This window comes from Pelobates fuscus, chromosome 2, assembly GCF_036172605.1.
Source record: "Pelobates fuscus isolate aPelFus1 chromosome 2, aPelFus1.pri, whole genome shotgun sequence".
Classification (NCBI taxonomy): Eukaryota; Metazoa; Chordata; class Amphibia; order Anura; family Pelobatidae; genus Pelobates; species Pelobates fuscus.
This window is the reverse complement of record NC_086318.1, coordinates 353,114,067-353,134,882: the sequence shown is the minus strand read 5'-3', so window position 1 is coordinate 353,134,882 and position 20,816 is coordinate 353,114,067. Positions and strand designations below refer to the sequence as shown.

Here is a 20,816-nt window from a genome sequence, read left to right as displayed (position 1 = left end):
TTGTGTACTCTGCCTAATGGCTGCTGTAGTAGAATCTTGGCAAAACTGTTTCCAAAGAGAGAAAAAAAAATGTACAAGGTTTGCTGCAAGATATGGTTGCCCTCACTCTCTGTTATAGGTTTGGAACCATTCCAAGATGCCATATAAGAAGACCGAGGAATTTGTTGGGGTTTAAGCTTCCCTGTAGGAGGAAGTGGGCCTAATTAGAATATTGCCTCCCATAATCCTTTGCAATGGCTTATGGTCATGAACTTTTTCTCACCGCTGTCTTAAAGTTTCCTTACGTGGTAGCTCTTAAAAGCTGGCCCACTTGAACAGCTAGCTTTGCGCAGTGGCAGTATCGTAGCCCATGAGGTCAATCCGAGGCGTGATTATTGCTAATTGAAAACTTTACCAAATACCCCGCCATGATGACTTGAAATACAGTCAGCATTGGCAATATTTGACAGGCTCTAAGGAGACTGAAAGATTGGTTTAATAAAAGTTTATGGCGCCCCATGTCTAGGGCGTGTCTTACGTGACTCCCGTTTCTTCCTGAGCTCTGTTGCACCATTCCTTCCGCTGGCTTCTTAGCATTTCCCTTTTACCTTTCTCTCCCACTGAATTCACTTGTTTCCGGCAGCACACTATTCTCACTACATGCTACGAATTCCCATCCTTCGGCTCATTGGCCTAGCATTTGCCTTTATGCAAATTGCTCCTTCGCACCCTGAATCCAGCTCAATTATTCACACCTAACCACCTGAAGGCACTAAAATTACTGGTAGCTAAGGAAAACAACGATCAGCCACGAGGTTTGGTAATCTTTTGTAGCCTTCTATCATTTGGATTATTTATTTGCTTTTTTTTTTTTAACTTGCTTTATTATTTCACCACAGCCTAAAGGAAAGGCTTCCCAGCGGGCGTGCCTTTGAATGTACCCGTCATGTCATACTTACCTGGCAGGGGAGCAATAGCCATGATCCCTAAGGTGGCTCTCCCAGAGTGAGGCTGGTTCATTGCACTCCGTACCAGTTGACCTCTGCGATTTCCTCAAATGTGGGAAACTCGACTGCATAATTTATGGTAGTGGGGGACTGCGTTCGCGCTTTACCCTGTGTTTGCTTGTTTGACAAAAATAGAGGACTTCACCAATTCTGACGAAGGATAATTTCAGCCACGGCACCCGTCTTCTTTGGCTCTTACTTTCCACATCAAGCAGGCAGCGACAATCATTTCCTAGGTTTGATCATTTTTATTATCTATGTTTTCTGGAGACCAGTTTTAAGCCAGAATTTCACTTTTTATTTTAACTTTTCAGCTTTTTTTTCTACATTTTTTTATCCTGACTTCTTTTGATTTATTGTATGCTTAAATGCAATGGAAGAAATAAAGAATTGGAGACCTATATTACGTCTTCCAACAGAACGTAACGTTTGATTGAATTTCTGGGAAAAAAAGATTTTCTGGATCAAGGCAGTGAATTGCCGCTTGAGACAATCAGACCAAACCTTAGGAATAGCTGGGTGGTCGCTAGCACTTACTAATGAACACCATGGAATTTTGAAAAAGCCACCACAAATGTTCTTTCAGCCCTGTTGAGTGTGGATGAAGAGAAGACAGGTGCTAGGCAAGGGTCATTCCTATCGATGGAGTCATGAAATGTGTGACTTTGGGGACGAACGTAGACCAGCGGATTGTGTACTCTGCCTAATGGCTGCTGTAGTAGAATCTTGGCAAAACTGTTTCCAAAGAGAGAAAAAAAATTGTACAAGGTTTGCTGCAAGATATGGTTGCCCTCACTCTCTGTTATAGGTTTGGAACCATTCCAAGATGCCATATAAGAAGACCGAGGAATTTGTTGGGGTTTAAGCTTCCCTGTAGGAGGAAGCGGGCCTAATTAGAATATTGCCTCCCATAATCCTTTGCAATGGCTTATGGTCATGAACTTTTTCTCACCGCTGTCTTAAAGTGTCCTTACGTGGTAGCTCTTAAAAGCTGGCCCACTTGAACAGCTAGCTTTGCGCAGTGGCAGTATCGTAGCCCATGAGGTCAATCCGAGGCGTGATTATTGCTAATTGAAAACTTTACCCAATACCCTGCCATGATGACTTGAAATACAGTCAGCATTGGCAATTTTTGACAGGCTCTAAGGAGACTGAAAGATTGATTTAATAAAAGTTTATGGCGCCCCATGTCTAGGGCGTGTCTTACGTGACTCCCGTTTCTTCCTGAGCTCTGTTGCACCATTCCTTCCGCTGGCTTCTTAGCATTTCCCTTTTACCTTTCTCTCCCACTGAATTCACTTGTTTCCGGCAGCACACTATTCTCACTACATGCTACGAATTCCCATCCTTCGGCTCATTGGCCTAGCATTTGCCTTTATGCAAATTGCTCCTTCGCACCCTGAATCCAGCTCAATTATTCACACCTAACCACCTGAAGGCACTAAAATTACTGGTAGCTAAGGAAAACAACGATCAGCCACGAGGTTTGGTAATCTTTTGTAGCCTTCTATCATTTGGATTATTTATTTGCTTTTTTTTTTTTTAACTTGCTTTATTATTTCACCACAGCCTAAAGGAAAGGCTTCCCAGCGGGCGTGCCTTTGAATGTACCCGTCATGTCATACTTACCTGGCAGGGGAGCAATAGCAATGATCCCTAAGGTGGCTCTCCCAGAGTGAGGCTGGTTCATTGCACTCCGTACCAGTTGACCTCTGCGATTTCCTCAAATGTGGGAAACTCGACTGCATAATTTATGGTAGTGGGGGACTGCGTTCGCGCTTTCCCCTGTGTTTGCTTGTTTGACAAAAATAGAGAACTTCACCAATTCTGACGAAGGATAATTTCAACCACGGCACCCGTCTTCTTTGGCTCTTACTTTCCGCATCAAGCAGGCAGCGACAATCATTTCCTAGGCTTGATCATTTTTATTATCTATGTTTTCTGGAGACCAGTTTTAAGCCAGAATTTCACTTTTTATTTTAACTTTTCAGCTTTTTTTTCATCATTTTTTTATCCTGACTTCTTTTGATTTATTGTATGCTTCAATGCAATGGAAGAAATAAAGAATTGGAGACCTATATTACGTCTTCCAACAGAACGTAACGTTTGATTGAATTTCTGGGAAAAAAAGATTTTCTGGATCAAGGCAGTGAATTGCCGCTTGAGACAATCAGACCAAACCTTAGGAATAGCTGGGTGGTCGCTAGCACTTACTAATGAACACCATGGAATTTTGAAATAGCCACCACAAATGTTCTTTCAGCCCTGTTGAGTGTGGATGAAGAGAAGACAGGTGCTAGGCAAGGGTCATTCCTATCGATGGAGTCATGAAATGTGTGACTTTGGGGACGAACGTAGACCAGCGATTGTGTACTCTGCCTAATGGCTGCTGTAGTAGAATCTTGGCAAAACTGTTTCCAAAGAGAGAAAAAAAATTGTACAAGGTTTGCTGCAAGATATGGTTGCCCTCACTCTCTGTTATAGGTTTGGAACCATTCCAAGATGCCATATAAGAAGACCGAGGAATTTGTTGGGGTTTAAGCTTCCCTGTAGGAGGAAGCGGGCCTAATTAGAATATTGCCTCCCATAATCCTTTGCAATGGCTTATGGTCATGAACTTTTTCTCACCGCTGTCTTAAAGTTTCCTTACGTGGTAGCTCTTAAAAGCTGGCCCACTTGAACAGTTAGCTTTGCGCAGTGGCAGTATCGTAGCCCATGAGGTCAATCCGAGGCGTGATTATTGCTAATTGAAAACTTTACCCAATACCCTGCCATGATGACTTGAAATACAGTCAGCATTGGCAATTTTTGACAGGCTCTAAGGAGACTGAAAGATTGGTTTAATAAAAGTTTATGGCGCCCCATGTCTAGGGCGTGTCTTACGTGACTCCCGTTTCTTCCTGAGCTCTGTTGCACCATTCCTTCTGCTGGCTTCTTAGCATTTCCCTTTTACCTTTCTCTCCCACTGAATTCACTTGTTTCCGGCAGCACACTATTCTCACTACATGCTACGAATTCCCATCCTTCGGCTCATTGGCCTAGCATTTGCCTTTATGCAAATTGCTCCTTCGCACCCTGAATCCAGCTCAATTATTCACACCTAACCACCTGAAGGCACTAAAATTACTGGTAGCTAAGGAAAACAACGATCAGCCACGAGGTTTGGTAATCTTTTGTAGCCTTCTATCATTTGGATTATTTATTTGCTTTTTTTTTTTTTTAACTTGCTTTATTATTTCACCACAGCCTAAAAGAAAGGCTTCCCAGCGGGCGTGCCTTTGAATGTACCCGTCATGTCATACTTACTTGGCAGGGGAGCAATAGCCATGATCTCTAAGGTGGCTCTCCCAGAGTGAGGCTGGTTCATTGCACTCCGTACCAGTTGACCGCTGCGATTTCCTCAAATGTGGGAAACTCGACTGCATATTTTATGGTAGTGGGGGACTGCGTTCGCGCTTTCCCCTGTGTTTGCTTGTTTGACAAAAATAGAGAACTTCACCAATTCTGACGAAGGATAATTTCAGCCACGGCACCCGTCTTCTTTGGCTCTTACTTTCCACATCAAGCAGGCAGCGACAATCATTTCCTAGGCTTGATCATTTTTATTATCTATGTTTTCTGGAGACCAGTTTTAAGCCAGAATTTCACTTTTTATTTTAACTTTTCAGCTTTTTTTTTATCCTGACTTCTTTTGATTTATTGTATGCTTCAATGCAATGGAAGAAATAAAGAATTGGAGACCTATATTACGTCTTCCAACAGAACGTAACGTTTGATTGAAATTCTGGGAAAAAAAGATTTTCTGGATCAAGGCAGTGAATTGCCGCTTGAGACAATCAGACCAAACCTTAGGAATAGCTGGGTGGTCGCTAGCACTTACTAATGAACACCATGGAATTTTGAAAAAGCCACCACAAATGTTCTTTCAGCCCTGTTGAGTGTGGATGAAGAGAAGACAGGTGCTAGGCAAGGGTCATTCCTATCGATGGAGTCATGAAATGTGTGACTTTGGGGACGAACGTAGACCAGCGGATTGTGTACTCTGCCTAATGGCTGCTGTAGTAGAATCTTGGCAAAACTGTTTCCAAAGAGAGAAAAAAAATTGTACAAGGTTTGCTGCAAGATATGGTTGCCCTCACTCTCTGTTATAGGTTTGGAACCATTCCAAGATGCCATATAAGAAGACCGAGGAATTTGTTGGGGTTTAAGCTTCCCTGTAGGAGGAAGCGGGCCTAATTAGAATATTGCCTCCCATAATCCTTTGCAATGGCTTATGGTCATGAACTTTTTCTCACCGCTGTCTTAAAGTGTCCTTACGTGGTAGCTCTTAAAAGCTGGCCCACTTGAACAGCTAGCTTTGCGCAGTGGCAGTATCGTAGCCCATGAGGTCAATCCGAGGCGTGATTATTGCTAATTGAAAACTTTACCCAATACCCTGCCATGATGACTTGAAATACAGTCAGCATTGGCAATTTTTGACAGGCTCTAAGGAGACTGAAAGATTGGTTTAATAAAAGTTTATGGCGCCCCATGTCTAGGGCGTGTCTTACGTGACTCCCGTTTCTTCCTGAGCTCTGTTGCACCATTCCTTCTGCTGGCTTCTTAGCATTTCCCTTTTACCTTTCTCTCCCACTGAATTCACTTGTTTCCGGCAGCACACTATTCTCACTACATGCTACGAATTCCCATCCTTCGGCTCATTGGCCTAGCATTTGCCTTTATGCAAATTGCTCCTTCGCACCCTGAATCCAGCTCAATTATTCACACCTAACCACCTGAAGGCACTAAAATTACTGGTAGCTAAGGAAAACAACGATCAGCCACGAGGTTTGGTAATCTTTTGTAGCCTTCTATCATTTGGATTATTTATTTGCTTTTTTTTTTTTTAACTTGCTTTATTATTTCACCACAGCCTAAAAGAAAGGCTTCCCAGCGGGCGTGCCTTTGAATGTACCCGTCATGTCATACTTACTTGGCAGGGGAGCAATAGCCATGATCTCTAAGGTGGCTCTCCCAGAGTGAGGCTGGTTCATTGCACTCCGTACCAGTTGACCTCTGCGATTTCCTCAAATGTGGGAAACTCGACTGCATAATTTATGGTAGTGGGGGACTGCGTTCGCGCTTTCCCCTGTGTTTGCTTGTTTGACAAAAATAGAGAACTTCACCAATTCTGACGAAGGATAATTTCAGCCACGGCACCCGTCTTCTTTGGCTCTTACTTTCCACATCAAGCAGGCAGCGACAATCATTTCCTAGGCTTGATCATTTTTATTATCTATGTTTTCTGGAGACCAGTTTTAAGCCAGAATTTCACTTTTTATTTTAACTTTTCAGCTTTTTTTTTATCCTGACTTCTTTTGATTTATTGTATGCTTCAATGCAATGGAAGAAATAAAGAATTGGAGACCTATATTACGTCTTCCAACAGAACGTAACGTTTGATTGAAATTCTGGGAAAAAAAGATTTTCTGGATCAAGGCAGTGAATTGCCGCTTGAGACAATCAGACCAAACCTTAGGAATAGCTGGGTGGTCGCTAGCACTTACTAATGAACACCATGGAATTTTGAAAAAGCCACCACAAATGTTCTTTCAGCCCTGTTGAGTGTGGATGAAGAGAAGACAGGTGCTAGGCAAGGGTCAATCCTATCGATGGAGTCATGAAATGTGTGACTTTGGGGACGAACGTAGACCAGCGGATTGTGTACTCTGCCTAATGGCTGCTGTAGTAGAATCTTGGCAAAACTGTTTCCAAAGAGAGAAAAAAAATTGTACAAGGTTTGCTGCAAGATATGGTTGCCCTCACTCTCTGTTATAGGTTTGGAACCATTCCAAGATGCCATATAAGAAGACCGAGGAATTTGTTGGGGTTTAAGCTTCCCTGTAGGAGGAAGCGGGCCTAATTAGAATATTGCCTCCCATAATCCTTTGCAATGGCTTATGGTCATGAACTTTTTCTCACCGCTGTCTTAAAGTTTCCTTACGTGGTAGCTCTTAAAAGCTGGCCCACTTGAACAGCTAGCTTTGCGCAGTGGCAGTATCGTAGCCCATGAGGTCAATCCGAGGCGTTATTATTGCTAATTGAAAACTTTACCCAATACCCCGCCATGATGACTTGAAATAAAGTCAGCATTGGCAATTTTTGACAGGCTCTAAGGAGACTGAAAGATTGGTTTAATAAAAGTTTATGGCGCCCCATGTCTAGGGCGTGTCTTACGTGACTCCCGTTTCTTCCTGAGCTCTGTTGCACCATTCCTTCCGCTGACTTCTTAGCATTTCCCTTTTACCTTTCTCTCCCACTGAATCCACTTGTTTCCGGCAGCACACTATTCTCACTCCATGCTACGAATTCCCATCCTTCGGCTCATTGGCCTAGCATTTGCCTTTATGCAAATTGCTCCTTCGCACCCTGAATCCAGCTCAATTATTCACACCTAACCACCTGAAGGCACTAAAATTACTGGTAGCTAAGGAAAACAACGATCAGCCACGAGGTTTGGTAATCTTTTGTAGCCTTCTATCATTTGGATTATTTATTTGCTATTTTTTTTTTTAACTTGCTTTATTATTTCACCACAGCCTAAAGGAAAGGCTTCCCAGCGGGCGTGCCTTTGAATGTACCCGTCATGTCATACTTACCTGGTAGGGGAGCAATAGCCATGATCCCTAAGGTGGCTCTCCCAGAGTGAGGCTGGTTCATTGCACTCCGTACCAGTTGACCTCTGCGATTTCCTCAAATGTGGGAAACTCGACTGCATAATTTATGGTAGTGGGGGACTGCGTTCGCGCTTTCCCCTGTGTTTGCTTGTTTGACAAAAATAGAGAATTTCACCAATTCTGACGAAGGATAATTTCAGCCACGGCACCCGTCTTCTTTGGCTCTTACTTTCCACATCAAGCAGGAAGCGACAATCATTTCCTAGGTTTGATCATTTTTATTATCTATGTTTTCTGGAGACCAGTTTTAAGCCAGAATTTCACTTTTTATTTTAACTTTTCAGCTTTTTTTTCATCATTTTTTTATCCTGACTTCTTTTGATTTATTGTATGCTTCAATGCAATGGAAGAAATAAAGAATTGGAGACCTATATTACGTCTTCCAACAGAACGTAACGTTTGATTGAAATTCTGGGAAAAAAAGATTTTCTGGATCAAGGCAGTGAATTGCCGCTTGAGACAATCAGACCAAACCTTAGGAATAGCTGGGTGGTCGCTAGCACTTACTAATGAACACCATGGAATTTTGAAAAAGCCACCACAAATGTTCTTTCAGCCCTGTTGAGTGTGGATGAAGAGAAGACAGGTGCTAGGCAAGGGTCATTCCTATCGATGGAGTCATGAAATGTGTGACTTTGGGGACGAACGTAGACCAGCGGATTGTGTACTCTGCCTAATGGCTGCTGTAGTAGAATCTTGGCAAAACTGTTTCCAAAGAGAGAAAAAAAATTGTACAAGGTTTGCTGCAAGATATGGTTGCCCTCACTCTCTGTTATAGGTTTGGAACCATTCCAAGATGCCATATAAGAAGACCGAGGAATTTGTTGGGGTTCAAGCTTCCCTGTAGGAGGAAGCGGGCCTAATTAGAATATTGCCTCCCATAATCCTTTGCAATGGCTTATGGTCATGAACTTTTTCTCACCGCTGTCTTAAAGTGTCCTTACGTGGTAGCTCTTAAAAGCTGGCCCACTTGAACAGCTAGCTTTGCGCAGTGGCAGTATCGTAGCCCATGAGGTCAATCCGAGGCGTGATTATTGCTAATTGAAAACTTTACCCAATACCCCGCCATGATGACTTGAAATACAGTCAGCATTGGCAATTTTTGACAGGCTCTAAGGAGACTGAAAGATTGGTTTAATAAAAGTTTATGGCGCCCCATGTCTAGGGCGTGTCTTACGTGACTCCCGTTTCTTCCTGAGCTCTGTTGCACCATTCCTTCCGCTGGCTTCTTAGCATTTCCCTTTTACCTTTCTCTCCCACTGAATTCACTTGTTTCCGGCAGCACACTATTCTCACTACATGCTACGAATTCCCATCCTTCGGCTCATTGGCCTAGCATTTGCCTTTATGCAAATTGCTCCTTCGCACCCTGAATCCAGCTCAATTATTCACACCTAACCACCTGAAGGTACTAAAATTACTGGTAGCTAAGGAAAACAACGATCAGCCACGAGGTTTGGTAATCTTTTGTAGCCTTCTATCATTTGGATTATTTATTTGCTTTTTTTTTTTTTTAACTTGCTTTATTATTTCACCACAGCCTAAAGAAAAGGCTTCCCAGCGGGCGTGCCTTTGAATGTACCCGTCATGTCATACTTACCTGGCAGGGGAGCAATAGCCATGATCCCTAAGGTGGCTCTCCCAGAGTGAGGCTGGTTCATTGCACTCCGTACCAGTTGACCTCTGCGATTTCCTCAAATGTGGGAAACTCGACTGCATAATTTATGGTAGTGGGGGACTGCGTTCGCGCTTTCCCCTGTGTTTGCTTGTTTGACAAAAATAGAGAACTTCACCAATTCTGACGAAGGATAATTTCAGCCACGGCACCCGTCTTCTTTGGCTCTTACTTTCCGCATCAAGCAGGCAGCGACAATCATTTCCTAGGCTTGATCATTTTTATTATCTATGTTTTCTGGAGACCAGTTTTAAGCCAGAATTTCACTTTTTATTTTAATTTTTCAGCTTTTTTTTCATCATTTTTTTATCCTGACTTCTTTTGATTTATTGTATGCTTCAATGCAATGGAAGAAATAAAGAATTGGAGACCTATATTACGTCTTCCAACAGAACGTAACGTTTGATTGAATTTCTGGGAAAAAAAGATTTTCTGGATCAAGGCAGTGAATTGCCGCTTGAGACAATCAGACCAAACCTTAGGAATAGCTGGGTGGTCGCTAGCACTTACTAATGAACACCATGGAATTTTGAAAAAGCCACCACAAATGTTCTTTCAGCCCTGTTGAGTGTGGATGAAGAGAAGACAGGTGCTAGGCAAGGGTCATTCCTATCGATGGAGTCATGAAATGTGTGACTTTGGGGACGAACGTAGACCAGCGGATTGTGTACTCTGCCTAATGGCTGCTGTAGTAGAATCTTGGCAAAACCGTTTCCAAAGAGAGAAAAAAAATTGTACAAGGTTTGCTGCAAGATATGGTTGCCCTCACTCTCTGTTATAGGTTTGGAACCATTCCAAGATGCCATATAAGAAGACCGAGGAATTTGTTGGGGTTTAAGCTTCCCTGTAGGAGGAAGCGGGCCTAATTAGAATATTGCCTCCCACAATCCTTTGCAATGGCTTATGGTCATGAACTTTTTCTCACCGCTGTCTTAAAGTGTCCTTACGTGGTAGCTCTTAAAAGCTGGCCCACTTGAACAGTTAACTTTGCGCAGTGGCAGTATCGTAGCCCATGAGGTCAATCCGAGGCGTGATTATTGCTAATTGAAAACTTTACCCAATACCCCGCCATGATGACTTGAAATACAGTCAGCATTGGCAATTTTTGACAGGCTCTAAGGAGACTGAAAGATTGGTTTAAAAAAAGTTTATGGCGCCCCATGTCTAGGGCGTGTCTTACGTGACTCCCGTTTCTTCCTGAGCTCTGTTGCACCATTCCTTCCGCTGGCTTCCTTGCATTTCCCTTTTACCTTTCTCTCCCACTGAATCCACTTGTTTCCGGCAGCACACTATTCTCACTACATGCTACGAATTCCCATCCTTCGGCTCATTGGCCTAGCATTTGCCTTTATGCAAATTGCTCCTTCGCACCCTGAATCCAGCTCAATTATTCACACCTAACCACCTGAAGGCACTAAAATTACTGGTAGCTAAGGAAAACAACGATCAGCCACGAGGTTTGGTAATCTTTTGTAGCCTTCTATCATTTGGATTATTTATTTGCTCTTCTTTTTTTTTTTTTTTTAACTTGCTTTATTATTTCACCACAGCCTAAAGGAAAGGCTTCCCAGTGGGCGTGCCTTTGAATGTACCCGTCATGTCATACTTACCTGGCAGGGGAGCAATAGCCATGATCCCTAAGGTGGCTCTCCCAGAGTGAGGCTGGTTCATTGCACTCCGTACCAGTTGACCTCTGCGATTTCCTCAAATGTGGGAAACTTGACTGCATAATTTATGGTAGTGGGGGACTGCGTTCGCGCTTTCCCCTGTGTTTGCTTGTTTGACAAAAATAGAGAACTCCACCAATTCTGACGAAGGATAAATTCAGCCACGGCACCCGTCTTCTTTGGCACTTACTTTCCACGTCAAGCAGGCAGCGACAATCATTTCCTAGGCTTGATCATTTTTATTATCTATGTTTTCTGGAGACCAGTTTTAAGCCAGAATTTCACTTTTTATTTTAACTTTTCAGCTTTTTTTTATCCTGACTTCTTTTGATTTATTGTATGCTTCAATGCAATGGAAGAAATAAAGAATTGGAGACCTATATTACGTCTTCCAACAGAACGTAACGTTTGATTGAATTTCTGGGAAAAAAAGATTTTCTGGATCAAGGCAGTGAATTGCCGCTTGAGACAATCAGACCAAACCTTAGGAATAGCTGGGTGGTCGCTAGCACTTACTAATGAACACCATGGAATTTTGAAAAAGCCACCACAAATGTTCTTTCAGCCCTGTTGAGTGTGGATGAAGAGAAGACAGGTGCTAGGCAAGGGTCATTCCTATCGATGGAGTCATGAAATGTGTGACTTTGGGGACGAACGTAGACCAGCGGATTGTGTACTCTGCCTAATGGCTGCTGTAGTAGAATCTTGGCAAAACTGTTTCCAAAGAGAGAAAAAAAATTGTACAAGGTTTGCTGCAAGATATGGTTGCCCTCACTCTCTGTTATAGGTTTGGAACCATTCCAAGATGCCATATAAGAAGACCGAGGAATTTGTTGGGGTTTAAGCTTCCCTGTAGGAGGAAGCGGGCCTAATTAGAATATTGCCTCCCATAATCCTTTGCAATGGCTTATGGTCATGAACTTTTTCTCACCGCTGTCTTAAAGTGTCCTTACGTGGTAGCTCTTAAAAGCTGGCCCACTTGAACAGCTAGCTTTGCGCAGTGGCAGTATCGTAGCCCATGAGGTCAATCCGAGGCGTGATTATTGCTAATTGAAAACTTTACCCAATACCCCGCCATGATGACTTGAAATACAGTCAGCATTGGCAATTTTTGACAGGCTCTAAGGAGACTGAAAGATTGGTTTAATAAAAGTTTATGGCGCCCCATGTCTAGGGCGTGTCTTACGTGACTCCCGTTTCTTCCTGAGCTCTGTTGCACCATTCCTTCCGCTGGCTTCTTAGCATTTCCCTTTTACCTTTCTCTCCCACTGAATTCACTTGTTTCCGGCAGCACACTATTCTCACTACATGCTACGAATTCCCATCCTTCGGCTCATTGGCCTAGCATTTGCCTTTATGCAAATTGCTCCTTCGCACCCTGAATCCAGCTCAATTATTCACACCTAACCACCTGAAGGTACTAAAATTACTGGTAGCTAAGGAAAACAACGATCAGCCACGAGGTTTGGTAATCTTTTGTAGCCTTCTATCATTTGGATTATTTATTTGCTTTTTTTTTTTTTAACTTGCTTTATTATTTCACCACAGCCTAAAGGAAAGGCTTCCCAGCGGGCGTGCCTTTGAATGTACCCGTCATGTCATACTTACCTGGCAGGGGAGCAATAGCCATGATCCCTAAGGTGGCTCTCCCAGAGTGAGGCTGGTTCATTGCACTCCGTACCAGTTGACCTCTGCGATTTCCTCAAATGTGGGAAACTCGACTGCATAATTTATGGTAGTGGGGGACTGCGTTCGCGCTTTCCCCTGTGTTTGCTTGTTTGACAAAAATAGAGATCTTCACCAATTCTGACGAAGGATAATTTCAGCCACGGCACCCGTCTTCTTTGGCTCTTACTTTCCGCATCAAGCAGGCAGCGACAATCATTTCCTAGGCTTGATCATTTTTATTATCTATGTTTTCTGGAGACCAGTTTTAAGCCAGAATTTCACTTTTTATTTTAATTTTTCAGCTTTTTTTTCATCATTTTTTTATCCTGACTTCTTTTGATTTATTGTATGCTTCAATGCAATGGAAGAAATAAAGAATTGGAGACCTATATTACGTCTTCCAACAGAACGTAACGTTTGATTGAATTTCTGGGAAAAAAAGATTTTCTGGATCAAGGCAGTGAATTGCCGCTTGAGACAATCAGACCAAACCTTAGGAATAGCTGGGTGGTCGCTAGCACTTACTAATGAACACCATGGAATTTTGAAAAAGCCACCACAAATGTTCTTTCAGCCCTGTTGAGTGTGGATGAAGAGAAGACAGGTGCTAGGCAAGGGTCATTCCTATCGATGGAGTCATGAAATGTGTGACTTTGGGGACGAACGTAGACCAGCGGATTGTGTACTCTGCCTAATGGCTGCTGTAGTAGAATCTTGGCAAAACCGTTTCCAAAGAGAGAAAAAAAATTGTACAAGGTTTGCTGCAAGATATGGTTGCCCTCACTCTCTGTTATAGGTTTGGAACCATTCCAAGATGCCATATAAGAAGACCGAGGAATTTGTTGGGGTTTAAGCTTCCCTGTAGGAGGAAGCGGGCCTAATTAGAATATTGCCTCCCACAATCCTTTGCAATGGCTTATGGTCATGAACTTTTTCTCACCGCTGTCTTAAAGTGTCCTTACGTGGTAGCTCTTAAAAGCTGGCCCACTTGAACAGTTAACTTTGCGCAGTGGCAGTATCGTAGCCCATGAGGTCAATCCGAGGCGTGATTATTGCTAATTGAAAACTTTACCCAATACCCCGCCATGATGACTTGAAATACAGTCAGCATTGGCAATTTTTGACAGGCTCTAAGGAGACTGAAAGATTGGTTTAAAAAAAGTTTATGGCGCCCCATGTCTAGGGCGTGTCTTACGTGACTCCCGTTTCTTCCTGAGCTCTGTTGCACCATTCCTTCCGCTGGCTTCCTTGCATTTCCCTTTTACCTTTCTCTCCCACTGAATCCACTTGTTTCCGGCAGCACACTATTCTCACTACATGCTACGAATTCCCATCCTTCGGCTCATTGGCCTAGCATTTGCCTTTATGCAAATTGCTCCTTCGCACCCTGAATCCAGCTCAATTATTCACACCTAACCACCTGAAGGCACTAAAATTACTGGTAGCTAAGGAAAACAACGATCAGCCACGAGGTTTGGTAATCTTTTGTAGCCTTCTATCATTTGGATTATTTATTTGCTCTTCTTTTTTTTTTTTTTTAACTTGCTTTATTATTTCACCACAGCCTAAAGGAAAGGCTTCCCAGTGGGCGTGCCTTTGAATGTACCCGTCATGTCATACTTAACTGGCAGGGGAGCAATAGCCATGATCCCTAAGGTGGCTCTCCCAGAGTGAGGCTGGTTCATTGCACTCCGTACCAGTTGACCTCTGCGATTTCCTCAAATGTGGGAAACTCGACTGCATAATTTATGGTAGTGGGGGACTGCGTTCGCGCTTTCCCCTGTGTTTGCTTGTTTGACAAAAATAGAGAACTCCACCAATTCTGACGAAGGATAAATTCAGCCACGGCACCCGTCTTCTTTGGCTCTTACTTTCCACATCAAGCAGGCAGCGACAATCATTTCCTAGGCTTGATCATTTTTATTATCTATGTTTTCTGGAGACCAGTTTTAAGCCAGAATTTCACTTTTTATTTTAACTTTTCAGCTTTTTTTTATCCTGACTTCTTTTGATTTATTGTATGCTTCAATGCAATGGAAGAAATAAAGAATTGGAGACCTATATTACGTCTTCCAACAGAACGTAACGTTTGATTGAATTTCTGGGAAAAAAAGATTTTCTGGATCAAGGCAGTGAATTGCCGCTTGAGACAATCAGACCAAACCTTAGGAATAGCTGGGTGGTCGCTAGCACTTACTAATGAACACCATGGAATTTTGAAAAAGCCACCACAAATGTTCTTTCAGCCCTGTTGAGTGTGGATGAAGAGAAGACAGGTGCTAGGCAAGGGTCATTCCTATCGATGGAGTCATGAAATGTGTGACTTTGGGGACGAACGTAGACCAGCGGATTGTGTACTCTGCCTAATGGCTGCTGTAGAAGAATCTTGGCAAAACCGTTTCCAAAGAGAGAAAAAAAATTGTACAAGGTTTGCTGCAAGATATGGTTGCCCTCACTCTCTGTTATAGGTTTGGAACCATTCCAAGATGCCATATAAGAAGACCGAGGAATTTGTTGGGGTTTAAGCTTCCCTGTAGGAGGAAGCGGGCCTAATTAGAATATTGCCTCCCACAATCCTTTGCAATGGCTTATGGTCATGAACTTTTTCTCACCGCTGTCTTAAAGTGTCCTTACGTGGTAGCTCTTAAAAGCTGGCCCACTTGAACAGTTAACTTTGCGCAGTGGCAGTATCGTAGCCCATGAGGTCAATCCGAGGTGTGATTATTGCTAATTGAAAACTTTACCCAATACCCCGCCATGATGACTTGAAATACAGTCAGCATTGGCAATTTTTGACAGGCTCTAAGGAGACTGAAAGATTGGTTTAATAAAAGTTTATGGCGCCCCATGTCTAGGGCGTGTCTTACGTGACTCCCGTTTCTTCCTGAGCTCTGTTGCACCATTCCTTCCGCTGGCTTCTTAGCATTTCCCTTTTACCTTTCTCTCCCACTGAATTCACTTGTTTCCGGCAGCACACTATTCTCACTACATGCTACGAATTCCCATCCTTCGGCTCATTGGCCTAGCATTTGCCTTTATGCAAATTGCTCCTTCGCACCCTGAATCCAGCTCAATTATTCACACCTAACCACCTGAAGGCACTAAAATTACTGGTAGCTAAGGAAAACAACGATCAGCCACGAGGTTTGGTAATCTTTTGTAGCCTTCTATCATTTGGATTATTTATTTGCTTTTTTTTTTTTTTTAACTTGCTTTATTATTTCACCACAGCCTAAAGGAAAGGCTTCCCAGCGGGCGTGCCTTTGAATGTACCCGTCATGTCATACTTACCTGGCAGGGGAGCAATAGCCATGATCCCTAAGGTGGCTCTCCCAGAGTGAGGCTGGTTCATTGCACTCCGTACCAGTTGACCTCTGCGATTTCCTCAAATGTGGGAAACTCGACTGCATAATTTATGGTAGTGGGGGACTGCGTTCGCGCTTTCCCCTGTGTTTGCTTGTTTGACAAAAATAGAGAACTTCACCAATTCTGACGAAGGATAATTTCAGCCACGGTACCCGTCTTCTTTGGCTCTTACTTTCCGCATCAAGCAGGCAGCGACAATCATTTCCTAGGCTTGATCATTTTTATTATCTATGTTTTCTGGAGACCAGTTTTAAGCCAGAATTTCACTTTTTATTTTAACTTTTCAGCTTTTTTTTCATCATTTTTTTATCCTGACTTCTTTTGATTTATTGTATGCTTCAATGCAATGGAAGAAATAAAGAATTGGAGACCTATATTACGTCTTCCAACAGAACGTAACGTTTGATTGAATTTCTGGGAAAAAAAGATTTTCTGGATCAAGGCAGTGAATTGCCGCTTGAGACAATCAGACCAAACCTTAGGAATAGCTGGGTGGTCGCTTGCACTTACTAATGAACACCATGGAATTTTGAAAAAGCCACCACAAATGTTCTTTCAGCCCTGTTGAGTGTGGATGAAGAGAAGACAGGTGCTAGGCAAGGGTCATTCCTATCGATGGAGTCATGAAATGTGTGACTTTGGGGACGAACGTAGACCAGCGGATTGTGTACTCTGCCTAATGGCTGCTGTAGTAGAATCTTGGCAAAACTGTTTCCAAAGAGAGAAAAAAAATTGTACAAGGTTTGCTGCAAGATATGGTTGCCCTCACTCTCTGTTATAGGTTTGGAACCATTCCAAGATGCCATATAAGAAGACCGAGGAATTTGTTGGGGTTTAAGCTTCCCTGTAGGAGGAAGCGGGCCTAATTAGAATATTGCCTCCCATAATCCTTTGCAATGGCTTATGGTCATGAACTTTTTCTCACCGCTGTCTTAAAGTGTCCTTACGTGGTAGCTCTTAAAAGCTGGCCCACTTGAACAGCTAGCTTTGCGCAGTGGCAGTATCGTAGCCCATGAGGTCAATCCGAGGCGTGATTATTGCTAATTGAAAACTTTACCCAATACCCCGCCATGATGACTTGAAATACAGTCAGCATTGGCAATTTTTGACAGGCTCTAAGGAGACTGAAAGATTGGTTTAATAAAAGTTTATGGCGCCCCATGTCTAGGGCGTGTCTTACGTGACTCCCGTTTCTTCCTGAGCTCTGTTGCACCATTCCTTCCGCTGGCTTCTTAGCATTTCCCTTTTACCTTTCTCTCCCACTGAATTCACTTGTTTCCGGCAGCACACTATTCTCACTACATGCTACGAATTCCCATCCTTCGGCTCATTGGCCTAGCATTTGCCTTTATGCAAATTGCTCCTTCGCACCCTGAATCCAGCTCAATTATTCACACCTAACCACCTGAAGGCACTAAAATTACTGGTAGCTAAGGAAAACAACGATCAGCCACGAGGTTTGGTAATCTTTTGTAGCCTTCTATCATTTGGATTATTTATTTGCTCTTTTTTTTTTTTTTTTTTTACTTGCTTTATTATTTCACCACAGCCTAAAGGAAAGGCTTCCCAGCGGGCGTGCCTTTGAATGTACCCGTCATGTCATACTTACCTGGCAGGGGAGCAATAGCCATGATCCCTAAGGTGGCTCTCCCAGAGTGAGGCTGGTTCATTGCACTCCGTACCAGTTGACCTCTGCGATTTCCTCAAATGTGGGAAACTCGACTGCATAATTTATGGTAGTGGGGGACTGCGTTCGCGCTTTCCCCTGTGTTTGCTTGTTTGACAAAAATAGAGAACTTCACCAATTCTGACGAAGGATAATTTCAGCCACGGTACCCGTCTTCTTTGGCTCTTACTTTCCGCATCAAGCAGGCAGCGACAATCATTTCCTAGGCTTGATCATTTTTATTATCTATGTTTTCTGGAGACCAGTTTTAAGCCAGAATTTCACTTTTTATTTTAACTTTTCAGCTTTTTTTTCATCATTTTTTTATCCTGACTTCTTTTGATTTATTGTATGCTTCAATGCAATGGAAGAAATAAAGAATTGGAGACCTATATTACGTCTTCCAACAGAACGTAACGTTTGATTGAATTTCTGGGAAAAAAAGATTTTCTGGATCAAGGCAGTGAATTGCCGCTTGAGACAATCAGACCAAACCTTAGGAATAGCTGGGTGGTCGCTAGCACTTACTAATGAACACCATGGAATTTTGAAAAAGCCACCACAAATGTTCTTTCAGCCCTGTTGAGTGTGGATGAAGAGAAGACAGGTGCTAGGCAAGGGTCATTCCTATCGATGGAGTCATGAAATGTGTGACTTTGGGGACGAACGTAGACCAGCGGATTGTGTACTCTGCATAATGGCTGCTGTAGAAGAATCTTGGCAAAACCGTTTCCAAAGAGAGAAAAAAAATTGTACAAGGTTTGCTGCAAGATATGGTTGCCCTCACTCTCTGTTATAGGTTTGGAACCATTCCAAGATGCCATATAAGAAGACCGAGGAATTTGTTGGGGTTTAAGCTTCCCTGTAGGAGGAAGCGGGCCTAATTAGAATATTGCCTCCCACAATCCTTTGCAATGGCTTATGGTCATGAACTTTTTCTCACCGCTGTCTTAAAGTGTCCTTACGTGGTAGCTCTTAAAAGCTGGCCCACTTGAACAGCTAGCTTTGCGCAGTGGCAGTATCGTAGCCCATGAGGTCAATCCGAGGCGTGATTATTGCTAATTGAAAACTTTACCCAATACCCCGCCATGATGACTTGAAATACAGTCAGCATTGGCAATTTTTGACAGGCTCTAAGGAGACTGAAAGATTGGTTTAATAAAAGTTTATGGCGCCCCATGTCTAGGGCGTGTCTTACGTGACTCCCGTTTCTTCCTGAGCTCTGTTGCACCATTCCTTCCGCTGGCTTCTTAGCATTTCCCTTTTACCTTTCTCTCCCACTGAATTCACTTGTTTCCGGCAGCACACTATTCTCACTACATGCTACGAATTCCCATCCTTCGGCTCATTGGCCTAGCATTTGCCTTTATGCAAATTGCTCCTTCGCACCCTGAATCCAGCTCAATTATTCACACCTAACCACCTGAAGGCACTAAAATTACTGGTAGCTAAGGAAAACAACGATCAGCCACGAGGTTTGGTAATCTTTTGTAGCCTTCTATCATTTGGATTGTTTATTTGCTCTTCTTTTTTTTTTTTTTTTAACTTGCTTTATTATTTCACCACAGCCTAAAGGAAAGGCTTCCCAGCGGGCGTGCCTTTGAATGTACCCGTCATGTCATACTTACCTGGCAGGGGAGCAATAGCCATGATCTCTAAGGTGGCTCTCCCAGAGTGAGGCTGGTTCATTGCACTCCGTACCAGTTGACCTCTGCGATTTCCTCAAATGTGGGAAACTCGACTGCATAATTTATGGTAGTGGGGGACTGCGTTCGCGCTTTCCCCTGTGCTTGCTTGTTTGACAAAAATAGAGAACTTCACCAATTCTGACGAAGGATAATTTCAGCCACGGCACCCGTCTTCTTTGGCTCTTACTTTCCGCATCAAGCAGGCAGCGACAATCATTTCCTAGGCTTGATCATTTTTATTATCTATGTTTTCTGGAGACCAGTTTTAAGCCAGAATTTCACTTTTTATTTTAACTTTTCTGCTTTTTTTTCCATCATTTTTTTATCCTGACTTCTTTTGATTTATTGTATGCTTCAATGGAATGGAAGAAATAAAGAATTGGAGACCTATATTACGTCTTCCAACAGAACGTAACGTTTGATTGAATTTCTGGGAAAAAAAGATTTTCTGGATCAAGGCAGTGAATTGCCGCTTGAGACAATCAGACCAAACCTTAGGAATAGCTGGGTGGTCGCTAGCACTTACTAATGAACACCATGGAATTTTGAAAAAGCCACCACAAATGTTCTTTCAGCCCTGTTGAGTGTGGATGAAGAGAAGACAGGTGCTAGGCAAGGGTCATTCCTATCGATGGAGTCATGAAATGTGTGACTTTGGGGACGAACGTAGACCAGCGGATTGTGTACTCTGCCTAATGGCTGCTGTAGTAGAATCTTGGCAAAACCGTTTCCAAAGAGAGAAAAAAAATTGTACAAGGTTTGCTGCAAGATATGGTTGCCCTCACTCTCTGTTATAGGTTTGGAACCATTCCAAGATGCCATATAAGAAGACCGAGGAATTTGTTGGGGTTTAAGCTTCCCTGTAGGAGGAAGCGGGCCTAATTAGAATATTGCCTCCCACAATCCTTTGCAATGGCTTATGGTCATGAACTTTTTCTCACCGCTGTCTTAAAGTGTCCTTACGTGGTAGCTCTTAAAAGCTGGCCCACTTGAACAGTTAACTTTGCGCAGTGGCAGTATCGTAGCCCATGAGGTCAATCCGAGGCGTGATTATTGCTAATTGAAAACTTTACCCAATACCCCGCCATGATGACTTGAAATACAGTCAGCATTGGCAATTTTTGACAGGCTCTAAGGAGACTGAAAGATTGGTTTAAAAAAAGTTTATGGCGCCCCATGTCTAGGGCGTGTCTTACGTGACTCCCGTTTCTTCCTGAGCTCTGTTGCACCATTCCTTCCGCTGGCTTCCTTGCATTTCCCTTTTACCTTTCTCTCCCACTGAATCCACTTGTTTCCGGCAGCACACTATTCTCACTACATGCTACGAATTCCCATCCTTCGGCTCATTGGCCTAGCATTTGCCTTTATGCAAATTGCTCCTTCG

General features: G+C 43.0%; 25 non-coding genes across 25 annotated transcripts; all 25 read left to right on the top strand.

The window, feature by feature from the left end:
- The first annotated feature begins 320 nt into the window (after positions 1–320).
- LOC134593523 (U4 spliceosomal RNA) lies at positions 321–461 on the top strand. The gene has a single exon (XR_010089993.1). It is a non-coding gene; the product is annotated as a U4 spliceosomal RNA (small nuclear RNA).
- Positions 462–930: 469 nt separating this feature from the next.
- LOC134591180 (U1 spliceosomal RNA) lies at positions 931–1,097 on the top strand. The gene has a single exon (XR_010087995.1). It is a non-coding gene; the product is annotated as a U1 spliceosomal RNA (small nuclear RNA).
- An 899-nt stretch (positions 1,098–1,996) lies between these two features.
- Positions 1,997–2,137, top strand: LOC134593232 (U4 spliceosomal RNA). The gene has a single exon (XR_010089742.1). It is a non-coding gene; the product is annotated as a U4 spliceosomal RNA (small nuclear RNA).
- A 470-nt stretch (positions 2,138–2,607) lies between these two features.
- On the top strand, positions 2,608–2,774 carry LOC134590965 (U1 spliceosomal RNA). Its single transcript, XR_010087813.1, has one exon. It is a non-coding gene; the product is annotated as a U1 spliceosomal RNA (small nuclear RNA).
- Positions 2,775–3,672: 898 nt separating this feature from the next.
- On the top strand, positions 3,673–3,813 carry LOC134593230 (U4 spliceosomal RNA). Its single transcript, XR_010089741.1, has one exon. It is a non-coding gene; the product is annotated as a U4 spliceosomal RNA (small nuclear RNA).
- A 471-nt stretch (positions 3,814–4,284) lies between these two features.
- LOC134591382 (U1 spliceosomal RNA) lies at positions 4,285–4,451 on the top strand. Its single transcript, XR_010088169.1, has one exon. It is a non-coding gene; the product is annotated as a U1 spliceosomal RNA (small nuclear RNA).
- Positions 4,452–5,339: 888 nt separating this feature from the next.
- Positions 5,340–5,480, top strand: LOC134593229 (U4 spliceosomal RNA). The gene has a single exon (XR_010089740.1). It is a non-coding gene; the product is annotated as a U4 spliceosomal RNA (small nuclear RNA).
- A 470-nt stretch (positions 5,481–5,950) lies between these two features.
- On the top strand, positions 5,951–6,117 carry LOC134590384 (U1 spliceosomal RNA). The gene has a single exon (XR_010087317.1). It is a non-coding gene; the product is annotated as a U1 spliceosomal RNA (small nuclear RNA).
- Positions 6,118–7,005: 888 nt separating this feature from the next.
- Positions 7,006–7,146, top strand: LOC134593365 (U4 spliceosomal RNA). Its single transcript, XR_010089857.1, has one exon. It is a non-coding gene; the product is annotated as a U4 spliceosomal RNA (small nuclear RNA).
- Positions 7,147–7,616: 470 nt separating this feature from the next.
- LOC134590635 (U1 spliceosomal RNA) lies at positions 7,617–7,783 on the top strand. The gene has a single exon (XR_010087529.1). It is a non-coding gene; the product is annotated as a U1 spliceosomal RNA (small nuclear RNA).
- Positions 7,784–8,682: 899 nt separating this feature from the next.
- LOC134592177 (U4 spliceosomal RNA) lies at positions 8,683–8,823 on the top strand. The gene has a single exon (XR_010088840.1). It is a non-coding gene; the product is annotated as a U4 spliceosomal RNA (small nuclear RNA).
- Positions 8,824–9,294: 471 nt separating this feature from the next.
- Positions 9,295–9,461, top strand: LOC134589751 (U1 spliceosomal RNA). Its single transcript, XR_010086779.1, has one exon. It is a non-coding gene; the product is annotated as a U1 spliceosomal RNA (small nuclear RNA).
- An 899-nt stretch (positions 9,462–10,360) lies between these two features.
- LOC134592695 (U4 spliceosomal RNA) lies at positions 10,361–10,501 on the top strand. Its single transcript, XR_010089284.1, has one exon. It is a non-coding gene; the product is annotated as a U4 spliceosomal RNA (small nuclear RNA).
- A 478-nt stretch (positions 10,502–10,979) lies between these two features.
- LOC134590680 (U1 spliceosomal RNA) lies at positions 10,980–11,146 on the top strand. The gene has a single exon (XR_010087567.1). It is a non-coding gene; the product is annotated as a U1 spliceosomal RNA (small nuclear RNA).
- Positions 11,147–12,033: 887 nt separating this feature from the next.
- On the top strand, positions 12,034–12,174 carry LOC134592176 (U4 spliceosomal RNA). Its single transcript, XR_010088839.1, has one exon. It is a non-coding gene; the product is annotated as a U4 spliceosomal RNA (small nuclear RNA).
- A 470-nt stretch (positions 12,175–12,644) lies between these two features.
- On the top strand, positions 12,645–12,811 carry LOC134589750 (U1 spliceosomal RNA). The gene has a single exon (XR_010086778.1). It is a non-coding gene; the product is annotated as a U1 spliceosomal RNA (small nuclear RNA).
- Positions 12,812–13,710: 899 nt separating this feature from the next.
- Positions 13,711–13,851, top strand: LOC134592694 (U4 spliceosomal RNA). Its single transcript, XR_010089283.1, has one exon. It is a non-coding gene; the product is annotated as a U4 spliceosomal RNA (small nuclear RNA).
- A 477-nt stretch (positions 13,852–14,328) lies between these two features.
- Positions 14,329–14,495, top strand: LOC134590771 (U1 spliceosomal RNA). Its single transcript, XR_010087646.1, has one exon. It is a non-coding gene; the product is annotated as a U1 spliceosomal RNA (small nuclear RNA).
- Positions 14,496–15,382: 887 nt separating this feature from the next.
- On the top strand, positions 15,383–15,523 carry LOC134593438 (U4 spliceosomal RNA). The gene has a single exon (XR_010089921.1). It is a non-coding gene; the product is annotated as a U4 spliceosomal RNA (small nuclear RNA).
- Positions 15,524–15,995: 472 nt separating this feature from the next.
- On the top strand, positions 15,996–16,162 carry LOC134589749 (U1 spliceosomal RNA). Its single transcript, XR_010086777.1, has one exon. It is a non-coding gene; the product is annotated as a U1 spliceosomal RNA (small nuclear RNA).
- An 899-nt stretch (positions 16,163–17,061) lies between these two features.
- Positions 17,062–17,202, top strand: LOC134592175 (U4 spliceosomal RNA). The gene has a single exon (XR_010088838.1). It is a non-coding gene; the product is annotated as a U4 spliceosomal RNA (small nuclear RNA).
- A 477-nt stretch (positions 17,203–17,679) lies between these two features.
- LOC134589747 (U1 spliceosomal RNA) lies at positions 17,680–17,846 on the top strand. The gene has a single exon (XR_010086776.1). It is a non-coding gene; the product is annotated as a U1 spliceosomal RNA (small nuclear RNA).
- An 899-nt stretch (positions 17,847–18,745) lies between these two features.
- LOC134592174 (U4 spliceosomal RNA) lies at positions 18,746–18,886 on the top strand. The gene has a single exon (XR_010088837.1). It is a non-coding gene; the product is annotated as a U4 spliceosomal RNA (small nuclear RNA).
- Positions 18,887–19,364: 478 nt separating this feature from the next.
- Positions 19,365–19,531, top strand: LOC134589633 (U1 spliceosomal RNA). Its single transcript, XR_010086678.1, has one exon. It is a non-coding gene; the product is annotated as a U1 spliceosomal RNA (small nuclear RNA).
- Positions 19,532–20,431: 900 nt separating this feature from the next.
- Positions 20,432–20,572, top strand: LOC134592693 (U4 spliceosomal RNA). Its single transcript, XR_010089282.1, has one exon. It is a non-coding gene; the product is annotated as a U4 spliceosomal RNA (small nuclear RNA).
- Positions 20,573–20,816: the final 244 nt, after the last annotated feature.